Source organism: Dromaius novaehollandiae, chromosome 2, assembly GCF_036370855.1.
Source record: "Dromaius novaehollandiae isolate bDroNov1 chromosome 2, bDroNov1.hap1, whole genome shotgun sequence".
Taxonomy (NCBI): domain Eukaryota; kingdom Metazoa; phylum Chordata; class Aves; order Casuariiformes; family Dromaiidae; genus Dromaius; species Dromaius novaehollandiae.
In genome coordinates, this window is record NC_088099.1 from 14,466,879 (window position 1) to 14,492,901 (window position 26,023).

General features: G+C 37.6%; 2 long non-coding RNA genes across 2 annotated transcripts; one reads left to right on the top strand and one right to left on the bottom strand.

The window, feature by feature from the left end:
* Positions 1-365: 365 nt before the first annotated feature.
* LOC135327432 (uncharacterized) lies at positions 366-3,473 on the bottom strand. Its single transcript, XR_010387553.1, has 2 exons — positions 3,349-3,473; positions 366-2,070 (listed from the first exon to the last, which is right to left on the bottom strand). It is a non-coding gene; the product is annotated as an uncharacterized LOC135327432 (long non-coding RNA).
* LOC135327433 (uncharacterized) lies at positions 453-21,672 on the top strand. Its single transcript, XR_010387554.1, has 3 exons — positions 453-671; positions 7,759-7,819; positions 17,624-21,672. It is a non-coding gene; the product is annotated as an uncharacterized LOC135327433 (long non-coding RNA).
* Positions 21,673-26,023: the final 4,351 nt, after the last annotated feature.

Genomic DNA, 26,023 nt, shown 5'->3' on the forward strand with positions numbered 1-26,023 from the left:
TTGACTTTTTTTTTTTTTATTTCTTTAGCAGAATTTGAATTAGGATTGGGGTAAAAAAGGAGTCATTAGATTTTTTTTTTTCTAGGCCATTCCAGCTTTTGAGCGGTCTTCTTTCCCAAATGCTTATTAATAATTATTTCTCATTACCAGCTTTTCATTAATACCTATTCCTTTTGTGGTTATCAGATAACTACACAGTCCTTTCTCAGTTTTGGGGCCTGCCTGTTAACCTGAAATTTCAGGTGATACTGGTGATTATGGATTTCCTTGGTTCTAAAATTCATGAGAGGTCTACTCAGTCCACCATCTTCCTTCATCCACTTCTGAAAAAGTGAGACATTCTAAAAAAGCCAGAAGTTTTCAAACTCTCATCACTAACTCGTGGCCCCACAAGTGTTTGGACTATCATCTGGTAAGTTCCCAGCTTTCCAGTGGTCACATTGAGTGTCCTGAGCCGTCCTTACAGCCAGCGATGGATGTGAGACACGTCTGTGGTCTGATAAGCACCTCCCAGAAGGCTGTTAAGTACAGTCTCATTTATTTTGCATTTCACTTTGTGAAGCTACATTACAGCCCCTCTTTCAATGTACAGTCTGGGAAGGATGGCAAATGGATCGTCTGATGAAGTGCAGGAGCTCAGAGCTTGGAGCCTGAACTACGTAAAAGCAAAGGTTTGGCAAACGGCTTTCGCTGGGCGTCCGCGGTTATATAACTCACCACTCTGGCGTAGCGGCAGCCTTTCCGCCACGCTTCCACAGGGCTCAAGTGGGAGGTTTTACTATCACATACATTTCTGGGGCATGTTTGAGAGTCTCAGACACAGGCGATTATCTAAAGATATCCTCATTTACTCCTCACGAATTTTTTTTTCCAGCAGGCAATTCCCCAGATTTATCCGTACAAATATGGCAGTAGCACATCTTATATAACACTTTCCCTTCTGACTAGAGATGTGTGAGCTAAAGAGAGCCTTTTAATAGGCTACTTTCTTAAAGATTTATAGCAGTCTCAACACAAACATCAGCCTGCTTATTCAAGCGTAGCTGTGAGAGGGAGGAGTCAAGGGACAAACAGAGTATGATTAAATTGTAATTAGACTGACAAATGTAAAACAAGTTTTTAATTCAGAAATAAGGGTTTACTGAACTCTTTCACAGTGAGAAAATGGAGTAGCCTTCTCTGAGCAGTCAGTACTTTCCATGCAGAGTATCAAAGATACCTGCTTTGTGAAGGCAAAGATTTTAATCTATGTCCTTTCACATAATATGTTTCACTGTTTACTGGTGAGGAAATTTAAACCTGTCATTTTGTTGTAATGCACAGTGCCCAGAGAACAAGATGGCAGAGCATTATATCTTTTGCACTGCACTATTTTCAAAATGTCATTTTAAAAATTCTATTTATTAATTTTATTGGTCATGAACTTTTTTCTAATTTGCCCTAGCATGTGTCTGCCTTTCTTTCTTTATGCTGAGTAATAGATAGCACTCTTAAAAATGGAAGGTGATGCATGAAAAGAGAGGTGTATTAGGACCGGTCTGTGAGGTGTGTCCTGTGTGATCGATTGCTATATTCAGGATTTCTAAAAAGTGTTTTATACTGGCCCTTCCACATTTATCTAAAGAGCATGGCCATATCTCTCAACTTCTTAAGATTCAAATGTGGAAGACCTTTCATGGCTTTTACCCAACTTTTCAAAACATTTAAGTTCATCTGGTTTTGCACGGAAGCAGACCAGGGTTTGGATTCACCCATCTAAGCTCCCCCTGTACTTAACATAAGAGCTTCGGGAGCGTATTCTTCCAGTCTAATATTTGGGTTGGGTAAACGTACTCCCATATTTTCATTAGCTGTATCTAGTCGGCCGAGGCCATCTGTGCTAATTAGGTGTGTGTGCTTGTTGCCCAAAACGCAGTGGCAGTGAGGCCCCGATGCAGCCACGTCACCGGTTGTGGCCTCTCAAATGTGCAGGGGCGGTAGCTGCCATGGGAGGAGCACTGCTGGGTACGAGCGGAGGCAGCTCCTTCAGTCACACCGCTGAGATCCTCAGAGCATGTCTGCCTGTGTCACCTGCCAGGGATCAAAATGCAAGTGTGGAACAATAATCTAGCAAACAGAAAGATCTTTGTGAATGCAGCTTTCAGACATTTCTTGACACTTCAATTTACAGTAAATTTTCAATCAAATTAAATCACCGTGGAATAATGTAATAACATAGTGGGACTAAACCTAACTGAACATCTGTAGAAATGAGTAGATTTATTACAGTTTATTATTGGTTTACTACAGGGCAAAGGTTGAAATATCAATGTGATTTTCACTTAGATTTTATTATTATTATTCATTAACCATTACATTTCTATCTCTTTTCATTTAATGCTGGATATATCAAACAAAGTTTTTAAGGGAGAGATACAGCATTTTAATCTCTTTCTTTCAAAAATACTCCAGTCTGCTCTGCAGGTAGCAGAGAATATTTAAACACACTTCTATGCAATGAATTGTAACACACATTTTCAATTTTCAGTGTTAAAAATCAAGCAGCTAAATTCAAAGTGAACAGGCTCTGCAATTTCCACTGTTTCTAATTAACACATGAGTTATTTAAGATTTGGGAGTAACTTTTCTAAAACTAAAAAATCCTAACTGCTGAATTCCTGAGGAGGGCAACAGAAATCAGACTAGTAAGATACGTGGATACTCTGGGAAAATTTCACTTTAGCAAATGCCTTTGATTGCCCAAGCTTGAGGATGTTAACTCATAATAGCCATTTTCCAGGCAAAGCATTCAGAATCTGTAACATAGCATTTGGCTGACTCAAGCTTGTCTCTTTCTGTAATATAAATTGGCTTCCCTACTACCCCGTGACTTATCATCACAGTGGTAAACACTCTCCAGAACCCTTTTGAAAGGGATGATTCATCCCTGGGGTATTTTTAGGAATTTGTTAACTTGCATTTAGCTTAGTGTGCTAGTAGCCAATAAACAGAGCGAAGACAAGCTTTGAGTAGTCACACATAAACCATTTTGAATGCTATAATTGTACTACATTATCTTGGTCTGTAGACTGAGTCATCTGCTGGTTAAGCAGAATGGAAAAACAGCATAAAACTGTTGCTACAACAGGGAGTTTGATAAAATGCTGAAGAAATCAATGCTAGCCACTGGATTATATTTATCTTCCCAGGATTACACCTGCTTGTTCTAGGCACAACTTGCAATACGTGGTGGTTTTTGCAAAGTTACTGAAGACTTATATGTAAATATTACTTGAATCTAAGTGCCAGTATCAGAGAAAAATACAGTCTAATATACAGAGAAAAATACAGTGCAATATAGTAACGTACCTTTTTGAACAAGTTTGACTCCAGATAGTACCCGTTCTGCGTCTTGCATTTCACACTCTCTAAAAGAAGAATGAAACACAGCATGCACTGCCTATTGTATGTGGCTGGGGACCCATTTTTTGCTCACACTTGGAAATATGCCCAAAGAAGGCAGGAGGAGGAAAGGAGAGAAGGGGGGAGGAAAAGAAAAGAGCAAGAGAGTAAGAGAGAAAGAGAATTTATTAGTAGTTGAACACTAGTTGAAGCAAAGTGCAAATTAGAAATAGGTTTTGCAGTAGATAGTCTAAGAAGCAGGTAATCAGTAAATGAGATTTTACACCATCCTTGGGACTGTGAAACAGAAACCAGCTTTTGGCAGCCGGAGTAGGGGAATGCCACTTCACAGGGAATAGAAAGTGATGAGTTACAGGAACTTGGCACAGTGATCGTATCATCTCATCCTCTCACTCAAAGCAATAAGACCCTGGCATCCTAGTTTACGCAAATATCAGGAACACATTCTTCACCAAAGCGCATATGTATTAGAAGCCAGTGACACAGTCTGTCATGTTTATCTATGGAGAGTTCTCCTTCAGCACATGTCATTCAGCTATCCGGCTATACTCAGTGTAATGAATTAAGCCTGTGAAGTAAACATTTAGCTGTTTGGAAAATACATATTTTTTTTTGCATATTTTTCATTGAAGAATGCTGAATCAGTAAGAGCAAAATCTTTTTCAGAGATCACAGTGGAGCTGCAGTATAACACAGACAGGGTTTTGATGCATCTGCTCATGTCAAAAATGTCTTAGAACTCCCTAATCACAGGCCAGCCTACTTGCTGACTCCTTTAGCACCTGATTAATGAATAAATGAATAGGTGAGAGAACAGAGACCCATAGAGCCCTATCTCCTTTACAGCTTGCCTGAAGGTTTCCAGGATTTTCAAATTCACAGGTCAACAGATGGGCTCGTGCGGATTTAGGAGCCTGGAAACTCTGGAAGTTTCACTATTGAGGCCTTGGCTCTGCAGTGACCATGATAATTTCTAGCTGCCCAGATAATGGTGCTCTCCCTCTCTTCACTTTGGATGTATTTAAATATTCATTGAGCCAAAATGAGACTGCCTCTATGGTTGCTAGTTTAGGACAGTCATCTGATTTAGAATAGAGATTTGAATCCAAGCTGACAAATGCCTTCATACTGAAATACTAATTGGCACAGGAATTAGAATTCAGATGACTGTCCTAATTGTGAGCCTATATAGCAAATTTTAATGCCTTAATGAATATTTTATTATGAAATGCAAAACAGAACAGAACAACATAAGCAACTGAAGAAGCCACCTATCTCAACTACCTAGTTTGATAGCTCTCTCAGGAGACATATGGATTTAAATCCCTTCTGGCAGAAGGAACAGAAGCCAGGAGCCTAAATCCTGTACTGCTATTTGATGTTTAGGCAATCACATGCTCTTTGTTATGCCTGGAACTTTAGTATGAGTGTTTTAGTACAAATTTGTGAATAGTTGTGCTTCCTGCTGCATCACATTCTTCAGATAATTTACTCTTAGTTCAAGAAACAAGATACAATGCAAAGTTACCAGATCTTTTCCAGATTCTGTCAGAAATCAAAATGTGATAACTTTGTAATGCAATGGTGTGTCAGAAAATAGTCTTGCAATTTAACCCCAACAGTTATTACTTACATATTTTAAAGCAATAAAAAATGTTAAAATGCTGAGACATTGAGTACAACGAGAGCGAACCAACATCCATCTGTGAATACACTTATGGCTAATGCCCCCTCAGCTTCTCCAGATCTATGTGAACTTGACAGAGGTTATGTATGGATCCCGTCACTATCTTTACTGTTCTCTGTACATTGTGGATAAGACAACATGCATTAAAAGAACGCTTCTTCAAAGACATTCAGATATTAATGGTGGGTGCTAAGAGGAGAAGAAAGAGTATTATGACAAATGTGTGAGGTTTGCTATTCTTGTATTTCTTTCTCTACAAAGTTGTTCCATTAATGTGTATAAGACAAACACAATCTTGGCATGGTATCATCCAAGGAGTCACTGACCAATATGAGACTGGATGCCTTTCAGTAATTTTATCTGAAATGTTCTCTGTGAAAATTAGCGGAACAGAGTTGTTGTTGTCTGTTGAAGAAGCAACAAATGAAAGCTGTGCTGCTACCTGATATTCCTGTTGGGATATTGTCAGCATAAACTCAACTTCAATCCACGTATTAGAGCATGACACAGAGGTGTAAGGGCAGCAAAATGAAAAAAAAAAAAAAAGAAAAAGAAAAAGGGACAGAAGTAAAACGTTAACCACTGCAGAAGAAATAAAACACAGGAATCCAGGAAGTATTTGGTAGTATGAAATGAAAGCCTGACACCCAAAGGCTAAAACAGAACCACTGCAAAACTGGGGACGGTAACAACTCTGCTGAACTCATTTCAGTGATATTCTTTTTGTCAATTTTCTTTAAGGAAAATGATTGCTTTTTTTTCCTCTAGAGCAACAATCCCATAAAAAGGAAGTTAAAATAAAACTACGATGCAATTCTATCACTGAAGCCAGGTTGTTTACCACATATAGCCCCCTATCTTAGTAGAAGCACCCCTTAAATATCCAAATTTCTGACTAGCTTATACACACAGGATATCTCTATATCCCTGAAAAGTTCTACATCCTATTCCCTGGTGTCTTAACCCCAAACTTTTTTTAGAATACTGTAGCATCTATACAAAGACCAAATGAGAATTGCGCACTAGGGAAGTGGGGAATAAAGAAGATGCAGTTCCCCCCACCTTGTGTTAACCTATTCCTGATGGGGTCTGCTGCATCTGATTATTCTGTGGCTGTTCTTGATTAGGTTTCTTGTCTACCTGGCATGGGCACTGTGACAGAGAGCGTATTAAAACAAATCACAGTCTGTTTCCCTGAGGTTAGATCTTGTAATACCTTCTTGATAGTTAATAGTAATTAAGATGTCACCAAACAGCAGTTCACAAAGACTGTTTAAGACTGTTTAAGATTACACCTAGATAAGATTCCAGGTGTAAAAAGCACAACAGAAGTTTCCCTCCAAATTCCCCTAGCTATCTCAGGAACAAGGTCAGTTTGGACCTTACTGAAATTATCACTGTGGATCACAAAAGTTTGCAAGAAGGCAATTAAGCTTGACCTCAAATACGAACACAAATGATGAAGCTGGTTTGTTGGAGGAGCCTGATGTCTCAAATGCTCACTCATTCATGCAGTGATGCCACACCTGACACTGTAGCCACAGGTTTACTTGGCTGGCTGCCTGCTTCTTGACTTGTAATCCAGCTAATTTATTGCACTGCATAGTTCTTTGACTGGCTGCTACTAAAGTAAGCATGGATTGCTGGTCTATTTGCATTCCTTCTGGTTTTCATCATTTAACTATATGACTTTATATGTACTTATGTGCCCCTTTTTGCTTTCTCTCCATTGTGTCTTACTTTAACAGTATCTTTAAATCACCAATAAAACATGGTTGACATCCCCTTGTTTAATCCAAATCTCCTCGGTTCCCCTGTGTGTCTGTAACATAACCAGTCTGGCCAAAGTCTTCCATCTACACCCACGGTCATTTCCAAAATGAGATCATGATTCATTCCATGGTGCTTTTATTCCGAACATTAATTTATGTTTCAATAGCTCCATGACTGGCACCTACTCTTACAAAGTCTGAAGAACAATTTACAAAGGGATTTCCTTTTAGATCCCTGTTATTTATGAGCTGCATGACATAAGCGTGTAAAGCTCTTTTAAAGAGATAATGGGGCTTTTAGTGAATTTCCTCATTAATTGGTTCTAAAACATTTCTGGTGCTAATGCAGTTGCAATTATTTTGTAGTGGCCTGGTTTCAACACTTCCAATTGCTACTTCTCCCACTGTGAGGAGAAGGCCAGGAAGGAAAAAGTAGGGGGGGGGGGGGAGTGGAACAGAAAGAGAGAGAGAGAGAGAGAGAGAGAGAGAGAGAGAGAGAGAAAAGAGAGCTTGCATCTGCATTTGTGTAAAATTGGGGACAAACTTCAGAATTTGCCATTAGTTGCAAAACTCATTTTCTCAAAGAAAGGAAACAAGTGCTTTTAAAAAGCAGCCCCAGTGTGCAGGAGGTTATTCTAATTAGCAAGGACTGTCAACACTTATCATTACACTTTAGGAACTGGTGACCTTTAAAATGGCTTTAACACAAGAAGCTGACTTCACAGAGTTATTGCTGTTATTATTTTTAATACCCTTCAAGAAAATGTTGAAGTACCTTTTTCTTGATTTTGCGAATAAAAAACAATAGTAGATTATAGCAACATAATGCTGTTTCCTAGTTTGTCCTCTATTTCTTTTCTGATCCTGCTTAACATTTTCTTTGTTTTTTAACTGTAGTGAGCCCTTAGACAACACTTCCACAGAATTTGCTACTAAACTTCACTGTAGAGCAGAACTGGTAAGTCATTACTATATGCATAAAATGAGGATCATTCCTCTTGGATATATTATTTTACATTTATCTACACTTAACTTCATCTTCTATTTTGTCAGTCTGGCATTCAGTACAGTCAGGACTTGCCTAGGTCCTTCTGCAATGCTGCATGGTCACCCTGCATTTTTTACAACCATGAAGGACTTAGATTTCTCAGCAGATTTTGACACTTCAGCTAATTGCCCTTTCCAGATCATTTATGGACATGTTAACAGCACAGATCACTGAAGTATTCTGTTGAGTTCTGTGCATTGATTTCACTCCATTTGTAACAATGATCATGTACTAAATCTTCTGTTTTCTATTTCTTAACCAAGCATTTATCAATGTGAACATCTACCTAATGGCCATTTAATTTTCAAAAAAAACCCCTTTTAGTCAAGTGAAATTTCAAAATGCAATTTAGAGATTCAAATATATCTTATGAACCAGCTATCCCTTATCCATATGACTGTTGATCTCACCAGAGAGCTCTAGAAGGTTTGTTAGTCATGATTAACCTATATAAGAGCCATGCTTGCGCTCCCCTAATATATGATATATATCATGCTAAGTCTATTCTTTATTACAGATTGCCTGATTTGTGTGGTATGGATGTCAGAATTACAGATTAGTATTTCCCCAGATTTACCCTGAAATCACTCTTAAAAGCTGGCATCATATTAACCACCTTCCCATCCTCTGAGAGCTGAGCAGTTTTAAGTGAAAGATTTCATATCACAGTTAATAGCTCAGCTATTGTATCCTTGAATTCTTTTGAGGATTCTGGGTGAATAACGCATGGTTCTGGCAGTTTACTCTATAACTCCTTCTTCTATAGCTTCAGTGTGAATTATATCCTCAGTGCCCTTAAAGAAACAGAAAGGATCAGAACCTTGCCACACACTTCCAAAGTGAACACAACTTTTTTTTTTCTTTCTTTTTTTTTAAAAAGGAGTTGTTTGCCCTGAGCACCATTTTTAGCTTCTGTTGGTGTAGGGACTTTGCATATCTAAGCACTATCATCCATACACGGAAGGAATAATGAAAATGAATTATGCATAAGTTCAGGCTCAATGAAATAACTGGTGAAAGCATGTCAATGGTCAAATGCTTTGATGAGTAATACTCTGGTTGTTGGCAGAAGAGGGACAGGTGGACAATCGGTATTCGCCAACTTGCAAAGCTGCTTGGGAGGATCTTGTTCTTCTGAACAAGATCACACACAATGGTTGTCTGATCCACGTAATGCTTGTCTTATACAGATCTATAAGAATCTCAGATGAAGTAACTTCACTGAAGCAATAATGTCATCTTACAAAATAAGCAGGATTAAAACAACAGTATTCATTTAGGATACGACAAAGGCTCAGGATTCCACACGCTTTAAGATTTTATTCTAATTTGTTAATGTAGTTCTCAGTAACAGGAGACAAAGACATGTGGAATGCAGATCGGACTCTCAGGAATATACTGATATTATTACTGGAGCTTTCATTTTTTTTTTCCAAAATGCTAACACAATAAATGTGCAATATTTTAAAATGATTTATCTGCTCTCACAAATAGAAAGTGTAATAGTTGTGATATTTTCTATATAAAAGGAAGGAGCACCATAGATATTTCGGCCTGTATGACTGAGCAGCTCGGTCCCTAGAAAGTGGTTTTGGAGGATGAATAAATTCAGTACTATCACTATCCCAGCATGCCAGGGAGGTAGGCAAGAATATATGCTACTGTTCCTTCGCTAGAAGGATAAAGGTTTCTAAAAGCATCGGGAAGGAGCTCAGCATCTATAGGTACGGGAGAGGCAATGCTGACCTGCAAAGTATGTCAACAGCAAGGAGGTTGTTATCGTTACCATGGCTGTAAGTGCAGTGAGGAATGCTGAATTGTTTACATTCCTTCTGCATGTAGCTGGCTTACATTTCTGTGTCCTCCCTTTATCAATCACCTTTCTAATTCCTGCAGTGAATCACGTATGGGATGAACTGCAATTGGTTATTTTACACTCAGGTGCTGATAAGAGTGTCTTTCTGTTTGCATCAGCTTCTGTTTCATAAACAACCTCATTGACCCATTTCCCCAGTACTCTGGGTAATAAGCAAAGGCTTTTCAAGGATTATATTGTTAAACTGGAATTAACCTGCTTTTGCAGTGATGTTGAAGTACCCCTATATTACACAAAGTTGTTTGCGTTGCTCATTACTTTTCCATCATGGACTGGAGAATTTTAGAATGTCTCTATAACTGCTTATTTCAGGGTTTGAACTGTTTTCTGAGGATAGACTGTATTTCGCTTACCTTTGGATGTGTATAGTGGAAAATTAATGAGTTCACCACCTCCTTTAATTCTATCTTCAATAGAGAGAATTAGGTATTTTAAAATACATCTGATGACGTGCTCTAGAAATGCCTTATCATCTCCTATAACTAGAAGTCTGAATGACCAGCCCAGCTGCAGATGTCTCCATTGTTTATGTCAATATTTAGTAAAATGAGACCTGCCATGACTGTCTGGAATTAAAGATATCCTGCCTGGGGGCAAGTTTTTTAAATCTGCAGATTGCAGGGCATCTGGTGCTTTCATCCACAGTAGCTTGACGCTGGTCACTGGGAGGGAGAAGAAAGATATTGCCTGGATGGACTGTAGATCTCCTGCAGTACAGGAATTCCCACGTTGCTACTGCAGAGCATTCCATCCACCAACCACAGGTTTTCCAACAAAATAAATATACAAAAATGATGGCAATTTTGAATAACAAATAATATCTTTAATTTTAAGACAAGACTGGTGTTTGATTCTGCTTTCATTCCAAGGCACTCCAGACCCTGAAAACAAGTTAAGTCAGAGGGATAAACGAGTAACATGCAACAACAACTCAGAAATCCAGGGACTTGTCAGCTGCACCTTTGATGCAGTCTGTTTTCATTACACAGTCTTGAAATGGGGAATGACATTAAAAAGAAAAAGTTCTTAACGTTATGTTAAATTTGAGCTGACATCATTTTGCATACAAAATATCTAGGACGAAGAACAGGTTTCATGGCTTGTCAACCATATAACCTTCTGGCCTGTGGTGTCAGGAGGAGGAGAAATTTTCTAAAAGACAGTCTGATCCGCAGGCTGTTGAGATGCAGAAGATAAACCCTGTCATGAGTTTAATCTAATGTAGACCTGTTCTACTCTTGGAGCAACTGCATTGTGAACAACATGATTTATCTTTTATGGAATGCGTTCATAAAGTAGTGTTTCTTTTAGCAATGTATTCATAGATGGTTAAGGCTGATATCAAAGTTCAGGCTGAATATGACAGCTTTTGCTTACCTCCATATCCTTTCCTGAGTCAAGAAGTTTTGAGTCATGTCTGGAGCAAGGACCAAAGGGAAAAGTACATGATTACATTAATGTCCTTCTAGAAAGCTGACTGTAAGAGGTAGAGGTGAATAGTGTGTCAAGACCTGTTCACATTCTTAGCAATACAAAAGCAGTGGCATTTGCATAACAAGACACTACTATTATCTGGAAGGAATTATAGATTAGATGGAGCCTATTCAAATTATAATCCATAAAAAGCAAGAAAAGATTATCAAGGCTCTTTTCACAATTATTTACATAAAAACACTTTATTTTTCATAATTTAAACAGACTTTACATTTTAAAAAAGCTTAGTGAAAATAATGGGATTACTCATATTAATTGAGAGCCATTTATTTCTAAAGATGTCAGTATTCATCTTTGTTAACATATACCAATACCAGCATTCATGCAAACTCTTTTGTTGCTGCTTACACAGCTCTGTACTTGGTGATGTCAGTCAATATTAATGCACTTTGCAAATCTAGACCTTTGTGACCAAGTACAAGTTTTGTCCCTAAACTTCTATTAACTGTCAGTTGGTGTACCGAAGTGTTACATTTCAAAAAAATCCATTTTGCTATAGAGTTAATGATGATCACATAATTTCTTCCTGAAGCAATGAATATATAACCAATATTTGTATAAGAACTATAAAACAGCTCTCCCCATTCATTCATTTTGAGTCTTGAAGTAGTAATTCTGTGAAGAAGTTTCATGATTATGATTAAGTTTTATGGCTCATTGTAGATATACAATCAATAGGCACGATATATAGTTGATTTTGCCATTTTTTACATGTCATATTCACTGTAAAAACTGAAACCAGCTTCATAAAGAAACTATAAATCCATAATTGGAACAATCTGTGAAATAGTACCAGTGGCAGGAGAAACAAATGGCATTTGGACTAAATTTGAGTAACTCAGCTGAATCCAATTGTGGGTTGAAAAGCTACATGGTAGGGACTTATCTATTCCCTCCTTGTTTGGAAGAAATATTTTTCCTTGTTTAGCAATACACAGCAAAACATAATTCTTTGTCTCAAGAGAAGACTGAATAATGAGGTAAAAAAAAGAAAAAAGCTCAACTTTCCTTCATTTATTTTTCAAAGAACTGAATGAGCTATGGTTACAAACATACAACAGATTTGCTACAACACAGCATGTAAGGAGGTAGAAGGCAGGAAGTAGTCAAGAATAATCTACTCCATGAATAATTCCAAAGACAAATTTAAGCTGCAAAGTATATTTTTTCATAATACATTTTTATTTTCCTAAGGACTTTATTGCCTGGTCATCTGGTTTCATTCTTGGTGGCTCTGTGTCCAAAGCAGGAACACAGAAACAGACTTCCTGGAGAGCATTAGTGGTACTGTAGTCCCTCTTGCTAGCACTGGTGATTAGCACTAGTCTTATTAGTGACAGGTGTTCAGCATTATATAAGAGAAGCAGCTGTTCTGCTATGCACCCTTCCTTCCTCATTACAAGACTAGCTATACCCAGACTTGGGCCAAAAATGAATATTTATTGAAGAAATGGAACCAAATCCTCTCCTGATACTTGTAGCTCCATAAAACATTTTTATTTCATTTTTCCCTGGCTTTGTTCCCTGACCTGTTCCCTGCCCACCCTAGCAGCGTTACTATAAACCATGCCGTTTAGGGACTATCTCTGGATGTGCCACAGAGAGACATTCATTTTCAATCTTTGGCATCAGTCACTATGTCCTGTGTGATTCTATTATTTGCGGAAGTGGGAATTTATAATGTCAGTTACTTTTAGATCATTTTCCCTTATTTCTCTCTCTCTTTCCCTCGCACGTCATGATTCTTTAAATGCTGCATATGAAGTGGGGGTCTTGTTTGTTTTAGTCCCCTGAAAAATTTATCTGAGAAGAACACACATTCATTTTCTCTCTATCATACTTATTACAAAGCAACTTTCAATAGCTGTAGTTCAGTTTCAAGCTGTGTCAGTATTGGTTATTGACTGCTTAACCACAAATTCATTTATTTCCTAGCCAAAAAGGGGTTAAAATAATTTCTAAATGTGTGAACTAGAGTGAAGTTTCCTACCCTGAAATGTGCTAGTGCTGGAGGAAAATATGATGTATAACAGTTACAGCAGTCGTGCAGAACTTTTAGTCAGCTTCCACAGAATAAGCCTAACTCATTTAGTATGACTAGGAAGGGAGCTGTTAGAATAAGACAAGAGCAGTACAAGCATGTGAAAATCTATTTGTCTATGACATACCCTAAGGGGCTCTGAGCTGCCTATTAGGAATCCATTCTGTGCCAGTCTCCACTATGAAGAGCTAGAGACCCCTGAAGAAATGTTCATCCATGGTAATTGGACTGCCATGGCTTAGTATTGTATCATTAATTATATAATTGCATTTGATTAAAAATCCCTACAGTACCATGCTGCACTTTATCTGGTCTTTTGGATGAAATCAAAAAGAGGGGAAAAATAGAAGAAAATTTACTGGCATTAGTAATTGAGAAATTACATTAATAACCTAGTACTGACACTCAAAGTAACCAGAGTAGTGTTCTGTTACAATACTAGAAAATATCATTCCTTCAAAGTTTTAAGCTTAACATTTTGACCTCAACCACTTAGAGCCTTTTGCTAATGTTGGCCCTTGATCTGTATAAAGAACTGCTCATGGGTTTTAATGGGCAGTTCTTTACAGTCTAACTGACAAATTTTCTCTGAAAAATGCCAAGCATTTTTGGTGGAAAGAAAAATAAATTTTAAAAGATGGGTGGATTTGGCCTGGTCCTGACACAGCTTTGGTATTTTTTTCCTTACTTTGTGTATTCCATATCAAGGGGAACAGCAGCATCTGAATGTGATTATCTGCAGCACTTCAGTGCACTTCATGTGCTTTTAAAATGCTTTGGGTAAGATTCTGTACTGAATCTCAAATTCCTCAGGTAGAGGAATGGGCTATAATAGCTTGGAGACAGTTTTTAGTGGACTTGTTATCCAGAAGACAATGTCTTGAGACACTGTAGGTATAATTCGTCCATTCATGGACACTCTAAATCGTAAGGCTGTTCACCTGTGTCTGCATCAGTAGCTCAAAAATGACAACAGCAAAGTCATGGACATTGGCACATGATATAGCTGTTAGCACACTTCAGCGTGGTTTTGACCTCTGAGCATATTCAAAGACAGCACAGTTCAAGGGATGTTTTCAGCATTGATAAAGCTACCCAGTCTGGAGTGGAAGGGGGGTTGAGCCCTGTGGAAGAGAGCTGAACTATACCACTTGCCCTTGGGTCTGCAGAATAGCTCCATTTTATTTATTAACACAGACACAGCTTTGAAGGCTGTTTCATGGATCAGGACAGAATCCCAGCCCAAGGTATTTCTTCAGCAGGTCTCAATTTCAGATCTTGAGAAGGCAACCCTCAGCTGAAGGGGAAGGGAGTCATGGGAAGGAGGAAGACCCTTTGGCTGACAGAAGTGGTATTTAGTGCTGCTTTAACCAAATGAAAGACACAAAGAAAGACCTCACTCAACAGGTATGACTAACCTGGATGTTTGGGGCTGTTCCAAGCCAGCCCTGAAAAATCCTTTTTCTTGATAGAAGTAGCCTTTGCTTTGACACCATTAAAACTAGAGGTCAAGGACTAAATTCTAGCTCTGAGGCCAAATGGCACAACTCTCGTTAGAGCAACTAAAATCACTTCCTCAAAGTGTGGTGACCACACTCAAGCCACCTCGGGAGAATGGTCCTGTGGTCCGAGGGTGGTTAGCACAGTTTCCAGAATTGTGCCTCTTCATGGCTTGAGGCCCTGGCTGGCCTGGGGTAGGGACTATCCTGGTGATTTGACTATGTGGCTGATCATGTTGTTGGGGCCCTGGCTGTGTTTAGTTTACAAATACAGACACACCCTCTTAAGTTTTGGCTTCTTTACACATTAGTATATAGATTGTGACCAATTCATAAGCGGAAGTAGATTACTACTCACAACACTATAATTAGTAGAATGTGTTTGAGATCATCCCTGTGTTCTGGACAGTTCAGGGAAACGTTGCCTCTAGAAAAATGAAAGGTCTTTCAGGCCACTCTTCAGCTAATTGCATATTTATTTAAATAACATTTATTAGCACTAATGTATTATTGTCGTATTACTGCTCAAATAAGAAAGAATACTATATCTCACGCACCTCAGTAAACACTACCAGCTTGCATTGTATTTCACCCTAAAGGTTGTATTTTAAGGTAGCTATAGGGAAAGATAAATAAATCAAGGAGAGTTAATTCTCCATGTGATTACTATTTGTCTCACAAACTCACTGGTTTTAATAAAGTTAGCATTCAAAAAAAACCATCCCAAATGTGCTCTCTATATTAGCAATATATCAGTCTCCACTCATTTGGCCGAAGCCGAATAAAAAGAGGAAAATCAGTGTTACTGTTGAATTCCATTTCATGCCTTATGCTAGAGATTTGTAAAACTGTCTCTTGCTGACTCGGAGATAAGTGAAATAACAATGAATTCAGCTTGAGGCAAGATGCTTTTCAAGCAGACCTGTCAGGAGACAGAAAGACAGTTCAGAGTAATTCATTCTTGCGCTGTGTCTCAAGTCACTAGTGAAGAAATCTGGCATATCTGAAACGCAAATACCATTAACTTACTGTACACCTCCCTCCCCCCCGCACACACACACACAAAAACCCAAACCATGCATTGTATTTCTCATTTATAGGGAAGCACAAACTATGGAGTAAGCATAGGAACCAGAATGCAGAGCTAATTGACAGGAAAAAAAGGTCCATGCCTGTAAGAGCTTTTTAGAGTGTACACAATCCAGAATACAGTAGAGTACTGGAGTTAATCCAGTCTCTGTACTTGTACAAAATGCCTGCTCAAGAAAATAATCTCTGGGCGATCAAGTGTAAATGAACTGTGAACCTAGAAATGAAAATAGAAATCGCCAGTTGGAAAATGATATGGATAAGAGCTGCTAGAAATATGCAGAATCAGCTTGCAGCAACGTACCTACAAATGAGCAATTCAGCCACCAAATCATTTTTTTCCTGAGAACAAAAAGCCTTTAGCCAGTATCCAGACTGGATTTAGAGCTAGGTATCATTGAAGCAGCAGGGCCAGTGCCATAGATGAAATCGCAAAGATAGTTGTAGCACCACAGCCTTTTTCTGCTTCAGAGAAATGTCATGGGATGTTCCTTCTACTTTGGGAAGAAATGTGAGATATTCATGGCAGCAAAGTATATAACAAAAAAAAAAAAAAAAAAAAAAAGGAAAATGCCAACCTTTTTTTTTAGATTTATGACAATATTATGGATTCTGAGTGTCTACAAAATGCTGTAATAACAATGAGGGAAAAACACCAAGTGCCCTCAATGAAGGCAATCCACTTCACAATAAGGACATTTTCTCTCTAATAATTCCTGTGGAGATGAATCACCCATTGATATTACAGAACTTGGAGCCATTTCCCGTATGGGCTTTATTTAACAGAAATTAAAAAAAAAAGAAAAAAGAAACATGAGGAATATTAAGGAACACTTTTCTACCTCTGCTTACTCTGGGTGGAAGAGCAAACAGCAGGGTGGGATAAAATGTGCCCTTGTGTCGGATGAGTCACCATCTCCCCTTGTGACGGCTTTGGAATGCTAGTTTGTGTTTTAAATGGAACTTATATTTAAAACTTTCTCTGCAGCACATTAAAAAACCCTGTGTTTGCAGCTGAATGTCTGCTCCAGCTGAATGACCTGAGCAATGGCAAAAGCAAGGTGCTGCTGGCCAGAGGAGAAGCCCTTTGGTAAAATATTAATGATACACTGTAGAGCATCTTGGTTGAGTCTTGAAATAACTATGCTCCTAGGAATTTTAATTCTCTTTTCTCTAGAATAGAAGTAGTGGATGACATGAAGGGGCAAACCCCAAACAAACAAACAAAAAAGTGAGAAATACAAACTAGAGTCAAGGGAAGTGGAAGCAAAGAGAAAAATATGTGCTACACACAGACTGGTTACTAATAATGGCTGGTTTCTGCTATGTGCTTAACATACAGGTGGAATTGATGAGTAACTAGGGCAGGTAACAGAGTGGGATTGGTCATGAAGAATCAATCTTTCCAGGAGGGCAACATGGATCTGCTCTTGACCAGGACTGATGAGATTTTTCTGGCTCTGTCACTGGATTGCTCTACAACATAGTTCAAAATAATTAATCCCGTTGTACTTCATTCAACACCCCTCCCCACACCACTCCCTTCCCATACATGAGGTTATTGGTATCCATCTTCTGTTTAGTTGCTTTGAAATCTGTGGGTGAAAATAATCGGGCAAAGTTTAACTATAATAAGCATTAGAGGTATTTGCTTTGATTGCCAAGTCTTACATGTGTCAATGGTCCCTTATTAGCATCCTTGATCTTTTTATCAGCTACAAATACTGGGAAGGAGAATTTCCATGGAAAATGCCTGGGAACCTTCTCTGCCAAGATGGAAAAAGAGTAATGTTCTTTCTGCAATTTGAGCCTAATGTCCCAAACTCAGCAATCAAGTGCAGTAAGAAGTCTACAAGCTCTGAAAACGGCTGTAAGATTCTTGCAGATTCTGAGGGACCTGTGCTTCACCCGAGGGACCTGTTCAACATCTGTATAAGAGAGAAGCAGCATGTTTTTGGTTATCTTAGGCAAGAAAGGACTAGGAGACCAAAATAAACAATGGAGGGGAAAAAAAACAGCGTAAAAAGCTGATATAAGAGGGAAAGACTTGAGAAAGAAAATAAAAACAGAATATCTGATGGAGAAGAGATCTTCCCCCTCAAAAAGCTTGTATGACTGAAAGGGAAAAACAGGAGAGCTAAGCTTGGAAGCTCAGATGAAGGAAGGAGAGGAAGTAGTGAAAGACACTAGAAGATGAGAGAAAATTTAAAAAATGACACAAAATACTAAGAGTGTTGTAGAAGATCAAAAAGGATGAGAGAAAAATGCTGGAAACTCTTAGAAGATGAAATGTCGGGAAGAAAATGATCCAACAGAGTGTCAGTTACCTATCAATACCCACCAAAAAAGAATAAATACATCCAATTGACTAAACAGAAAAAGAACAATAAGATCTCAGATTTCAGGCTCATCTTTACCTTTCTGAAATATCTTTTTATGATGGTGTGCACTGCTGCATTCTGAATAAGGAAGATGATCCCCAATCACACTGAATCTCAGAACTTATTAAGTATGAAAGAAATGGTAGCTAAGAAATGTTTACAGAAAGAAATCTACCAAAGAATCTATCAAAGAAATAAGAACAAATTTACCTTCAGTTCTCCTTCATTTTGTTTCTAATATGCAAGTGGGTTGTGAGACTGGAAGAATACTTTTGCTCCCAATATTCAAATGAAACTTTGACTGTGGAGGCTTATGCTGTGCTGTTTCAAAGTTTCTGCTCATTTTGCATTAAAGAATTTACACAAGCAGAGGAAAAAAAAACCAGCAGCAGCAACAAAGCCACCTACCGCTGCCAGGTGAGCAGACTGCGGTGAGGCATGGGTTCTGGGGTTACCAGAGGCTGAACAATTTATTGGAGAGGGCAAGGAAAACCAACTTTTTCATCAGGAATCCACAGAGGTTTCCAGAGAAAAAAGGAGGTTATTTAAACAAAGATGTATCTTCTGCTCTTTGAAAATGCCCTGCCCTGGACTTCTCCAGTGTTTCACTAGAGTTAAGCTGGAAGAGATTTGTGTACACTTCAACAGCAGATAGAGGAAAAGCTTCATGAACCATATCGTAATAACTTGTACATTATCCTCCCTGCTGCAAAAATCCTTTCATGATGAGAGCAACAGTACTTAAGAAGATTATAACAGTTTTACAAGAATTAAATACCTACAGGTATTTGATCTACATAAATTAGATATGACTGGGGGAAAAGGTATTTCTAATAGGCTTTTTTGAGATATCTGCTAGAGTTCTCTGTCAGCATATGAAGCTACATTAAACTCTATACATATTTTCCCGAGGGGTCATACTGTTAGATAAGTTTAAGAAAATCAAGACTTAATTAAACTTTGAATGATATATTCCTAGGAAAGAGCTTGTCTGGGGCCATTTTTGTTTGAAAGGGTTTTTCATAATCTATGAACAGATTTATGCTGGATATGGTCCTGATTCCTTGCAACACCTAATGCTGTCTTCTTCTTTCAAGCAGTGGCTTCAAAAAAATTCAACAAATCTTTTACTTCCTACAGTTAGTTGTGGTACCTTGATGCAACAGCTAATACACCTTTAGTTAATACATTAGTTTTAGCAGTGAACAGGTCCTTCTATACATGGAAAACCCTAATTATTTTTGTACAATGTAGATGTTCTTTTTTTTCCTAATTGCTGCCAAGAGAGCTTAAAGAAATGCAAGACATAAATATAAGAAAAAATCTCAAATTACTGAGCAGTAAATGCATTTGGCAAACACACTATCATAGTAAGTGAAGCAATGGAAAATAAAGTAGGAGGGATTCATTTCCATGTTTTTCCTAAATCAAGAATGAAGGGGGGATATGCTTCCTGAAAGTCTCCTAACAATGATAAAAGAAGGAAAAGAACAAGGTTAATGTTGTTGGCCTTTAAAAATCATGATGGTTAAGGACACAAAACATTTTTGAGCAATATGCGAAGCATAAGACAGTGTGGTAATGGAACTATGATTAGTTCGGAATTTGAAATATCACGGGTTCAGACAAGGTTGCTTAGGGTTGTGTCCAGATGGGTCTTGAAAACCTCCAGAGATGTAGATTACCAAAAGCAAAAACCTGTGTATTCCAGGATGATACTATGAGGAAATACCACATTATGCTTGCTCTGTTCCCCAAGTGTCTGGTTTTGGCCATTTGCTGTATCAAAGACAGAAAACAGAAAAGAAAGAAAGCTGGATGTTTTGAATTGACACACACTAGTATTCTTTAATCCTTCTAAATTTGATTCAAGAAAATGGAGAGAAATTTGGTAAGAACATTGCAGCAGAAAGCAACATGGATCATACTGATAACTCTTCAAAGAAATAATATTAGGGGAACAAGTGTAGAGGGAAGTAGGAGATCAACACAGTGAACTCTTGAGCTTTAAATTTCCTTTGAACACAAGAAGGAAGCATACAGTGAGTAAAAGGCAGGTCAGCTTACCAAGGAGAAGTAGAAGCCCAAAGGGACAAAAAAAAATAAGGCCAAGCCTCAAAAGATATTTAATTTAGTCAGGGAACAACAACAACAACAAAAAAAAACTGTTCCAGAACTATTAGCTGCATGGTGAAGACCAAGGAAAGAGTTTGTCTGCTGTTCATGAAAGCAAAGCTGTCAAGAGATAGTACTGGCAAGTCTGAAGAGGCAAATAGAAGAGTTGGAGAGCTTTTTTGCCCCATCCACTGGAAAAAAATTCCCCCATTTTTCCTGATGTGTTTGTTTAGGAACTGAAGCAAATGATTCATTTTATTCCTATTTCATCTAGGAATTCCTATTTTCTTCTCCTTTTGCTTTCAGTCAGCATTTTTCTACAGCTCTAAACTACATACTTTTACATTGTATCAAGACTGTGTGCATTAGCCCAAGCCTGAAAGCTGGATGAATACTCTGTAAAATGTGGGTATAATTGGCTCTCTGCAAAGTTCCCATAAAAACTAAGTATATGTACAAGAGGATGGATGGATGGATGGGTGGATAGATAGATTATAGTTGTGTACATAAAGGTATCTGCCTTCCACTGCAGTGGAAGGGACTGGGTAGGACGAAGGTGGCAGTGTAGAGATCTGAGGGAATAGCTATCTCCCTGTCACCAGATAAGCTTCCTAACATCCTATGGAGTCTTTCAGAGAGTTTGTAAGATCAAGTTCATCAATTTCACAGCACCTGATGCCACTCTACAATATTACTGGTAAAGGTCCAGTGTAAAGTCCAGATGAGATCAAGGCCTATCTGCTTCCCAGAATTGTTCATGTTCATAAAAAGTGTCTTTTCTGAAGACATTTGGAGGGGGTTGTGTATTTGGTGTGATCTGATCTTTAGCAGCTGTGACTGTTGATTTCTTGCCATTATATCCTGACTTTAAAAAGAAGAAAGCATTTTCTTTTCAGTAACAATGTCTTTTGTAAAGCAGAATCATAGAAATACTGCAGTCGATTCAATTGTTATGTTATTTTCTACTCACACACCTGAGCAAATTACATCCTTATCTTGTATGGTGTAATGTTCCAGTCTGTATTCATTCTTACATTGTTAAATATATTGTTAACAGAAAAACAGATTGGAGTTTTATACGAGAGACTAACTCTGTAGTAAATGCAATTCAAACTATTGTTATATTTTGTGGAACTCCAGAGTAATGAATTAAAATTACAAGTGTAGTATTTCTAATTGTAAATAATGCTATTCTTCTGAGTAATTGATTTTACTGCTAACAAAAAGCAGAGGACAAAAGTTATTTTCATGTGTTGATCATTCTATGAAAGGGCAGATTTTAATCATTAGTTTTAAAACTTGTTTACATGTGCTAAAACATAAAATCTCATTTGATTTTTCTTTTAAAAGATAAACCAATGGAAAAAAAAAACCCTTAATTTGATATAGAAAAACATTACTCTCCTCTGCAAGGGAAAGACAACAGCAGCTAAATTAAATTCAGATATGTCCAGCACTTACCCTTTTGACATTTTGTTTCAAATCCATTTCTCTATATGAATCAGGAAGAAAAAGGAAAAAGAGGATGGGGAGAGGGAGATGAATGGAAAAGTGGAAATGACTTGCTGACTTTCTATTAAAAGAAATTTCAGACTGAAAAATTGAAAGACTTCCAGGATTATCAGATGGATGGAATTAAGTCCTCAAAAAAAAAAAAAAAAAACCAAAAAACCCAATTCTTAAAGGTACCACACGCAACACTACCACCATCTTAGCATCACTGGTCAGAGGGGAAGATTCTCTGGCTTGATCTGTTGTTCTTGTCCTCCTCAGCTGGGGCACAGAGAATGAGATTTGTGCCTGAGTTACATGGCCAGGAAAAACTACCACTTGAGAGATCTCGGTAAAACATATAAATGGAATATCTGACTCCATCCATCCCTCCTTGCAGAGGAGTGTGCCGGGGAGGACAGAGGGAAGGAGCGGCTGGGATGCAGCATGCCCTGCCCAGCCCTGCTGGCCTCCAAGAACTGGACCCAGGCAAAAGCTCTTAGGCAGAGCTCTGTGGTGTTCCTTGGAAGTGATAAATAACGTTCTGTGATCCAAAAACTTGATTGCCTTTTAACTCAAAGCATGTATCTTCAGCTGGTTTTCCTGATGGGTGTGGACAGCATGTGTATGAAGTTTTAAATACAAAAGGATTGTCATATTTAAAGTGGAAAGTCAAAAACACAAAATCAGGAAAAGCCAGAAGTTACTTAGGGTGTTCAATGTCCTGTGTATGTATGGTATACATTAAATTATAAAAGGTAAAACACAGAATTTTATAGCTGTGCAGAACTGTATAAGGAATAAGACTAAGGTAATGCACTAAAAAAACCCAACCATTTATTTCCTGGGTCTTAGATGCTAGATTTCCAATTCTTGATCTTGTACTCACACTAGTTTTGCTCTTACTTTCTTTGCATTTAATTTTCTCAGTGCTTTTAAGGGAATTGGAGGCAGGAAAGGTGAAATAGCTGTAACAGTTTACTACAGATGAACATAATAGTTATTCTTTTTGAATGAAATTCATCCCTCAGAGGTTAAAGAGGAAGTAAATGATTCAGAGTACTGTACTATAGACCTCAAGGGATAAAAACATCCAGAGTATAAGCAGAAGAATAGCAGAACTAACACTTGGTGATTCACATAAAACAAAAACAAAAACAAAAACAAAACACTACTACGTACAAATGAATTAGACATCCTTCATTTACAGTTATTACTGAATGTATACTTTACCAAAGGCACAATTAAGCAGGTCCTTTGTATCATTAAAGATATGTAAGTTTTTTACATAAGAAAAAATGTGGGTTTTGTGCATGCCTCCAGAGCTATAGGTTTTTAAACAGTCCTAAATTCCATAAACACTGAACTGACTTTTTTTTTGTGTTACAAAACTGTTTTGCATCTCACCTGAGATCTACAGACTGAAATGTTTGCAATGCAAAAACACTATAAATATCTTAAGAACATTTTAATAAAATGAAACTGCTATATATAAATGGAATTTTTTGTATCAAAGTATTTAGGTAAAATCATGGAAAACTGACACTGGGGAGAAGAATGAAAGTAAACACATAAAAACAGGGGCCACTTGAGCTGCATGAAAGCTCCCAAATTTCAAATTAAAGGTTAAAAAATGAAGCAGTAGATATCAACAGTAATTGTATTTCAGTCACTTCTAGCAATGTGTGAAACTTGAAATTATGATGGTGACACTTTGATTTTATAATTTTATTGCCATACGTTTTCCACAATCATATTATTGGCAGGTGAAAAAGTCACTAAAAGCTATGCACAGGTTTTTAAAAATACAGCAATACAATCTTTTGGTCTGTCTGCTTTGTTTCATCAGCAATTGTAGGAAGCTATTTTAGGAAGTTACTGAATTTAAATAATAGCAAAGGTGATATTCGGCTTGCTTTCTTAATGCACTAAAAACATTTACCATGGAGGCTGCAGATATTGAATTCATGAAAGTAGATAGCCAGATGAGTAAAAAAATCCTATGAAAAAAAAGGTTTTGATCCCTGTCAAATACTAAAAATTCTTACTATATACTAATAGGAAACCAAGCTTCACTTGTCCTGATGCTAATCTCCTATTTCTTTCATTGCAAATCTTTTTGGAATTAATGCATGTTAGCTGTTTAATAGCTAGCATAGGGGCACACAGAGGTGAAAAAAAAATGCTGTTTTCTTTTAGTACCTAAAAGAGGCTGTGTATTCTTTTCCTTGAAATTTTTCTTATCCAATATCTTATTAATTATCAGAATGACTGTTATAGCATAAGAATTGTAATTTGTCTGAATTATGTAAGGTAGGAATGATGTCTATATTAAGCAGCATAGCTCAAGAGAACATGAAAATTTATTTGAGGAGAAGATCTAGCTCATTGTGGCCTACATAGATAGATTGAAATTGTCAGAATTTAATGTGACACTGATGGAGAATTGAATCCAGGACATCTCTTATCACCTGGAGTGTGTTTACAATAGGCACTACTGATTTTTATTAATAGATCAGATAAAGCTATAAAGAAGTCTGGAATATTATGAATATTCATGAAAGGAATGAATCAGTGTCATCAGCAGAGTGTCAATGAGGAATAGCTTAATAACTGTCCATGGTTATATAGTTTATTCAGTATCTTAAAAAAATCTTATTCTCTTATTATGACTTGTCAGTTTTACCATACCATAGAATTAGTTAAACTAATAACGACTAGAACTAATTTTGTAAATTCTTAAATATTTAGCAATAGAAAATTCTTTTCAATATCTATCTGAAAATCTAAAAAAACCCCCCAAATTAGTCCTCATGGAATCACCAATATGTCCTTCTTATATCTGTTTCCTAGGTAACTACTAGACTGCTATAGAACTAAGTTACAATATAGAAGGAAATAAAAACCTGCAGAGGCTCCTGTTAAAATCTGACAAAGATTCCTGCACCAAGGGTAGTGCTCTGCTCTGCACTGATCGGTAGCACTTACAAATCGCTGTCTTGGAGCCTTAAAATTTATTTTTCTTAGCTTTATTTGGTTTATCCATTCTTTCTGAGAATTTTTCAAATTGTTATGCAGCAGGAGAGACACAAATTGAAGTTGTGCCCCATTATATTCAGTACCATATAGTTTCAAACACAGGGACCATGCCTCACATATTGATTGAAAAATCTAAAGCCACAATAGAATGAAAGGGTAGGAAGGAAAATTTTTCATTTGATAAACAGGGAACATTAGGGGGTTCATCTCACCTACCTTCGCCCATATAAGAGTCAGATGTCCAGGACTGGTTCCCTTGCTTGCTAAAAAATAAATAAATAAAAAACTGGGGGCATCTCCACATGGTGGTTTAAAGCCTCCCAAGGTACATGTCTAACCTGTGAGACCTGCCTCTCTGACTGCAGAGGAAGGCGAGGCAGCCAACTGCCATTGCTTGCACAAACTCAGTGGGATGAATCCCACTCAAGGAAAGGAGTATTGGCAGAGAAGAAACCTAAATATCCGAATCTCACAAATGTGAATGTATCCCATAAACCAAGAAATATTTTCAACAGGACTCACTATCAAAGAAAAGCACTTTGGAAAGCTGAAGGACGGTTAAGAATACAGACCTAACATTTTTATGCATCTAGTTGAATGAGACAGATTTATTTGGGGAGTTACAAAGGCCACCTAGCCAAGCTCCAAGATGGAGTCATCCCTGTCACAGGTTACTTAACTTCTCCATGCCTATGCTCTTCATCTTTAAGTTCAGGATTCTTACTTCTGTGAACCATATGAAATCTATGAAAAATACACTTTACTGCAGGGGTGATTCATTTTAGTAATATAAAGTGAAACCTGTATTGTTGCCGGTCAGTAGTTTTCTGATTGCAGTGCTAGGAAATAAGGCCATCTGGCTGTGTAAGATAATGATGCCTGAGTCTACATACAGGTTCAGTCTTAAACTAAGGCAATTTGGTGCAATTCTGCCCTCAGCTGTTTGGGTTCATGTTCTACTGACTTCATTAAAAATTGCACCTGGAACCTGGATGAAGAAAGTAGCTGTTATCAGAAATGCATAAACATAGTCACGCATTAAAATGCACAGAACAAAGTGTTATTTGTTCTGCTGGGGACTTGTCAATA